The sequence below is a fragment of the Diceros bicornis genome, chromosome 2 (genome assembly GCF_020826845.1).
Source record: "Diceros bicornis minor isolate mBicDic1 chromosome 2, mDicBic1.mat.cur, whole genome shotgun sequence".
Lineage (NCBI taxonomy): Eukaryota > Metazoa > Chordata > Mammalia > Perissodactyla > Rhinocerotidae > Diceros > Diceros bicornis.
In genome coordinates this window covers 55,503,748-55,510,436 of record NC_080741.1, presented here as the reverse complement: position 1 = coordinate 55,510,436, position 6,689 = coordinate 55,503,748, and the positions used below count along the sequence as shown (strand labels likewise).

The 6,689-nt window shown below is 45.5% G+C and overlaps 1 long non-coding RNA gene across 2 annotated transcripts in view; it reads right to left on the bottom strand.

The window, feature by feature from the left end:
* Positions 1 to 1,005: 1,005 nt before the first annotated feature.
* Positions 1,006 to 6,689, bottom strand: part of LOC131417641 (uncharacterized) — a 32,029-nt gene continuing 26,345 nt past the window's right edge. The window contains exons 5-6 of one of the 2 annotated variants that reach the window (XR_009222732.1): positions 6,185 to 6,373; positions 1,006 to 2,386 (exon numbers count right to left, since the gene is read on the bottom strand). This is a non-coding gene — a long non-coding RNA (uncharacterized LOC131417641). Of the gene's footprint in view, positions 2,387 to 4,197; positions 5,106 to 6,184; positions 6,374 to 6,689 lie in introns of those variants that run through there. The other variant, XR_009222734.1, reaches the window with a different exon arrangement.

Sequence of the window (6,689 nt, the reverse complement as noted above, 5' to 3'; positions counted from 1 at the left end):
TGAGTTTAAAATCACCTTTATCCAGTTGAGGAAATTGAGGTTTGAATGAAGTAAGTGACTCTAGCTCATACTTCCAGAAAGTTCAGGGTCAACCTGCAAATCAAGCTGCCCAGGTCCAGAGAATGTGCTCTGACCCACAATACCATGAGAGGCAGGTGAGCTTCAGCTAAGGACAGGACTGGGTCCCCATCAGGCCTCCATCTCTTACAGGCTCTGCTTCTGAGCCAAGGAGTGGAGTCTCTCTGTGCCTTACATTTCCCATGTGTAAACCGGGGATAATAATGATCTGCCTCGTGGCATCGTTGTGAAGATTAAATGAGTTAATGTGTGTTAAAAACTCAGAAGAGTGCTTGGTAAGGGCTAGATAGGCGCTTTAGTGCTATTATTGTTATATTAAAACTCATACTCTCCAATGATATGGATTGGAGCAAAGATTAATTAATATGTGTAAATTACCTGTCTGTACATAATAACTACCCAATAAATGATTCCTTCTGGGAGATTTTGTGCCAAGTGTGACACATGATTTAGGTGCTAGAGAGACGCAGACCACAGGGCATGAGCCCAGCTGCCACGGAGCTCACAGCCTAGTGGGGGCAAAGAGGAACAGTTCTAGTTTTCTCACCTCCAGATATTAGAAAGTTCTGGCTTTAAGCAGCTGACTCTACATGATTTCTCACCTGCCTGTAATAACAGCTAGTGGGATAAATGGACTGTGGGGCATTCATAGACCCATCTTCTGCCTCACCCCAGTGGAGAGAATCTTATGGTGGACTCTCTGTTTCTCCTCCTCAGGCACTGTCTGTAAGAGGACAGAATCTTCCTTAGAGGATGGTCGAGGCTGAGTCACTTTCCATAATAAAACACTGAGAGGAGATGGAGGAGGAGGAAAGAAAGGTGACATCCTTGGAACACAGCAGGAGTGTGTGTGCATGTTGGATGTGTTTGTTGTGTCCACATGCATGTGCGTGTTGTGTGAGTGTGTGTTTCTGTGTGTGTGTGTCAGTGTGTGTGCGTATATCGTGGGCTAGGGTGGTTCCAGTATAGTTGCAGGGTCTGGGGAAGGTAGAAGACAAGAAATGGGATTGCAATAAGGCTTGAAAGGACCAGTATCTTCTTTCTTGTTTTCAAAATACAGGAAGAAAGCAACTCCATTCCTTTTTATTACTTTTGACTCATTAATTGTGTTTGTGCAGGCCATGCTCCTTGGAGACCAAACAACCATGTGGTTTTATGGGGCTGGAGCACCTACTATTAGCCAGGAGCTGTGCTAGGCCCATTTGTTCAATAGCAGCCATCGATTCCTGCCTGGGCCATGTCCCTTTAGCGAATGATATCTCAGGGCTGGCCTGATCTTAGGGGGGGCCACAGTCAGCATCCAGCAGGACTGGCCAGGGAAAGAGGGACAAAGCCAGGTAAACGAGAGCTCAGAAGCCAAAAGAGCTTTCCTTGAAAGTCAATCTTCCTCCTCCTCCACTGCCCTGCAAGATCACAGTGGGCTCACTCCCCAGCTCATGGTTCTTCTACACATACACCAAGGAGAGGTGAGGCTGCCTCTGCCAGCCCTTTCCAGTGGAGGTGTCACTTGGAATTGAAGCAGCCTGGTTTCACGTGAGCAGACGGGCTTGTTAAGGACTGCATTTTAGTGGGGAGGGGTAGAGCGTTGACAAGGATGAACAAGAAGGTAAAGCAAAGACAGGGGCCTGCCTGACTGGGCTACTGGATCCAGAGGAAACAAGGACCTACAGGGGAGGAAGAGTGAGGGGCTTTGGCTGACCTCCCCACACCAAGACAGCTCAGATGCATTCTGTCTGCGAGCATCGATTTTGGTGCATGTTCTTTATTTCCCAAAGAGTCTTAGTGGAAGACCAGCTCCTCGAGTGTTCCTTGGGTGTGTGGGTGGGCGGTGGGGATAGTTAGAACAGGCTCCTGACCCAGTCCGTTTGGGAAGTACATCAACAGATCATTTGCTGTGGAGATTCTTTGAGCGTTCCAGCTGGTACTCAGGAGCGGGGGGTGGGGGGGTCTCAGATGGGCATCATTTTCGATATCAGAATGCGGCAACCTCTGTAATATATGGTAAGAACTATTGACATCATGCTGGGCAAACTCCACCAACACTCGTGTACAGAGGTTTCCCAAACTGCCCTGATGACACAAGTCACAGGAGGGCTTGTTGAAAGCGCTGATTCCTGGGTGCAAGCAGCCCTACTGGAGTGGGAATTCCAGGGCAAAGGTCTGGAAATCTGGATTTTTAACAAGCATCACAGGCAATTTTTATCAGCGACGTCTGGACAATCATGTGGATATTTCCAGCATTACAGTCGCTCTCTACTTCATGTAGGAGAAGGAACCAGCTGTCTTTCCCGACTGGTGCACCAGCTACCTGTGGTAAGAAAAGTTGGGGGTGAGAGATGAGGCCCCTTCCCTGAAGTAGGTGTGTGCAACACCTAAATCCCCACTTCCAACGTAGCAACACCCAACACCCGTATCTTTAAGACCACAATTAGTTCAGGCACACTAAAGGTACACTGCAGACACAGCTCCAGACAGAAGCTTCCAGCCTGCCTCACCCTTCCTCGCTGCCTCTTCTCACATTCCTCCCTGGGCTCCTACCTGCTGCCTCTGGGCTCCCTACCAGTTTGAACTCCTGAGGTTGGCATCTTAAATATGATATCTCAAAGCTCCCAGCTGAGCTCACCACTCGATCTCCTGGAAGCAAATTTCCCAACAGAACATATCAGCATCCTGGCAGAGCCTGAGGATCAAAGTGAAACCTCCTCCACTACGTGACCTCCTAAGGCTCAGGACATCCCTTCAACTGACTGTCAGGTGTGGCTACCATGCCATTCTTTGACCATCTAGAACAGTGTGGCCTTGATTTGAATGTTACCTTACAAGTTTGTACTCAGAACATATTAACCTTCTTTTGTGTTTTTAATTGAAAAATATTATACGATTTTATTAGTTTTCTATTGCTGTGTAACGGTATCACCACAAACTTAGCAGCTCAAAACAACCCACATTTATTATCTCACAATTTCTGTGGGTCAGAATTCCAGGCATTGCTAACAATGGGTCCTCTGCTTAAGATCTCACAAGGCTGCGATGAAGGGGTTGACTGGGGCTATGATCTCATCTGAGGCTCGGCTGGGGAAGCGTCTTTTTCCTAGTTCATTCAGGTTGTTGATAGAATTTAGTTGCTTGTGGTCATGGCACTGAGGACTTAAGTTTCTTAATGGCTGTTGACCAGAGGCCACCCTCAGCTCCTTAGCATGTAGGGTCTCCTAACATGACCACCTGCCACCTCAAAGCAATTCAGGGAGGGAAAGATGGCAGCAAGAGGGATACTATGGTCTTATGTTACGTAATCATATACACGTAGTCACATATATCCCATCACCTTCATCATAGTCTATTGGTTAAAAGCACGTCACAGGCCCTGCCGACACTCAAGGTTGTGAACACCAGGAGATGAGGATCATGGGGGTCACCTAATGAGTCTGCCATACTAATGATCACCAATTGGAGTGTCTGCTCAACCCAAAAACAACACTTCTCCTCTAAGAACTAAGTCAACCTTGGCAGTCATGTTTGTGCTGTGGGCCCCCCGACTCTGGCCAGAGTTATTTGATGTGCAGGTAGAGATCTGGCCCAAAGTGAAACAATCAGATTCTTCCTTCTAGGATTTTAGCATTGGGATTTACAAACAGCCAGTCAGGCTGGGCTATTTCCTTTCAAGTAAAAGGGACAACTAGTTGTTGGGTGACCTTTTTCCAACACAGGCATGTGGGAACAGAGAGAAGAAAGTTGTAATAGAGAGAAGACTGAAGTTGATCCACAGAAAAAAGTGGAGATTAGAGATGGAGAAAAAATTTTGCCTGGTTTTCTACCAGCTATCCGGTTGCTGGTTCTAGTTTCTCATGTAACTCAATGATTTTTGAGTATCAGAGCTCTTCTGATATCCTGTCAGTAAATTCTCTATTTTGCTTAAGCTTGTTCAAGTTGGCTCCTGTTACTTGTCAAAGTAAAGAACCGTGACTAAGTAGAGATGTCAAAGTGGGCTTTATTTATTCTTCACTTATAACCTCTCCACCATCCATCCACCCGCCATCTACTAAAAAATATTTCTCTCCTCCGTCTCATGGCCCAGGCACTGTCCTGGGTGCTAGAGTACAAGAGCAAACAAGACTCTGAGTTCCCACCTTCACCAACTCAAAGCCATGGAAGCACCGGGCATGTAAGCAGAGCTACAGGCAGGAAGTGCTGAGGAGCACCAAAAGGGAGCATGCGCCTGAGCCCAGGGAAGAAGACTTCCAGGAAGGCTTCCTGGAGGAAGTGACTAAGCAGAGATGCCAGGGTCCAAGAGGTGAAGAGGAACTAACCAAAAGAAGGAGAGAGGAGAGAAGATTGTGCCAGGCAGTGGGAACAGTGTGTGCAGATGGGACAGGAGCAGGACAAACCTGAGAATCCAAGAGCCGAGTGTACGTGAAGAGACCTTTCATGGAAGTGGTGAGGAAGGTAACACTTTACATGTCTGTCCCCAAAAATGACTACCTCCTTGAAACTGCAGACTGTATTTTATTATTATTATGAACATCTAGCTTGGCACTTAAGGATTTATCAATTAAAAATTGTGTATCTGGGCATTTTATTTACATAAATTAAAATTCACTCTTTTCGGTGTATAGGGCTATGACTTTCGACAAATGCCTACAACTATGTAACCACCACCACTATCAAGATACAGAACAGTTTCACTTCTCTTTTAGAGAATGCTGCCTCCTTATAGTCAACTCCGCCCCCACTCCTTGCTCTTGCTGGTATTTTATATGTATAGTATTTTGTTTAATCTTCAAACCCATCTTCATGATATACATAGTGTTGTCTCTATTTAATAGCTGAGGAAACCAAGACTCAGTGGATTTTTCTTCCTTCTTTCTGTGGCTCTACTCCTGAAATTGAGTGGTTGGTGTGTGTAAAGATAAGGGATCCCCTTCTCTCAGATCCCCACGTAAGTCACTCCGATTTCTCAGGTCACGCACAGGAAAAGATCAAGTCAGTTCAGAAAATCACACCTTGTTTCCCAAGACTTGGGCTCTGTGCTGAAAGGGTACAAGAACAGAAAACCAGCATTATCTCTGGGTCAGGTCTGCCTTTCCTGCCTTTTACTGAGGGGCTTTAGGCACACATTTCACGGAGCCGATAAAATGCACCTTCTTCTCAAGAAATGTTACGACAGCTGGCTTCCAGACCTTCCGATTGTTATGTCTTTTTCAAGAAGCATCCATTAATTATTTTTAATCATCTCTTGATTTTACCAGGAAGGCTGTTATTTCTACAGGCAGTTCACTGATAAATTGGGGAATGTTTTCATGTTGCTTTTCTCCTGTGGTGTGGTGTAACTTTCTTTGTCATCAATACATACGTCAAAGCAGGCTAACCGGAGTATTTCCCAGCCACAGCATATGGTTGGGTCATGCAAACAACCATCGTAAATCCTCCTTGACACTGGCCCAAAATGATATCGTGACCTGGTCCCCTTGGAATCCAGATTTATGAAGATCTGAATGTGAGAACTGAGTGTTAGGAGCACTGGTTTTTTAAAACGTGCCACATGAATACATCTGTCTCTTTGTATGGCTACTTGCCTCCATATGTGGCAAGTGAATGAAAAATATGTGCAGAGGTATTTGAAAAATTCTTGAGGTGCATCAATAAGCTTGCCTAGAGCCCAACGCAGAGTAAGCACCCAATAAATATTCATTGAGTGAGTGGACGAATGGACGGATGAATGAAGTGGAACTTGAGTGAGTTATGAAGTAATCTTTTTCTAGAAAGCAACTCATACTAGGAAGGCATACTTGGTTGCCTTTCCAACATCTGCCTCCCTTTTCTACTTGTGATTGCACACCCAATTTTGTTCAGGAAGGCTTTCTATTCTCAGCTCCAGGGGTAAATCTCACTTACTGCAACACAATCAGAGCATGGCATTTTTCATGGAGCTTGTGATCGGTCTGGGAACAGGCACGGGACCTTTTTTTGTCCAATCAGACTGAAGGGAATGGGGAGAAGTTTTCCTTTTCCTCTGATGAGGATAGGCAAGGAAGCATGTTACTGCATTTGCTGCTCTAGAGCTTTCTCTTCCATGCCAACAAAATCCTGCCCGGGCTGTCCTACTTACCTCATGACTTTGAAGGGACCCAGCTTTGGTTTGAGGCTGGCGCTATACAAAGCAGAGGGAAAGGATCTTGTCCTTGAGGAGCTGCAGGACCTTCCTGCAGAACACCCAGCTTCTGGCCCACCTGTTATTTGAGAAAGTAATTTCCTTGTGGTTTAAGTCACCTTGAGTTGGGATTTCTGCTGCTTTCCCCTAAAAACAAAAAAGAAAAGAAAAGCTTGAAGTTGAGAAGATCATAAGAAAGAAGAATGGGCTTGGTTATTTTGTGCTCTTTCTATAAGGAATAACGCCAACCTCTGCATGTAGAGCACACACAAAGATCACTTTTAGATCCTGTCTTTCATTGCAAGGACCCTGGGGGGTAAGTATTGTTATGCTGGTTTTACTCACATCCTTCAGGTAAGACTTGCCCATCTGGAAAAGTCCTCCTTCTGTCTAATTGGGATAATTGAGTATTTTTCTTTCCCTCACTAGTTTTGCATGGTTCCTCTGGCAACACAGAGAAACA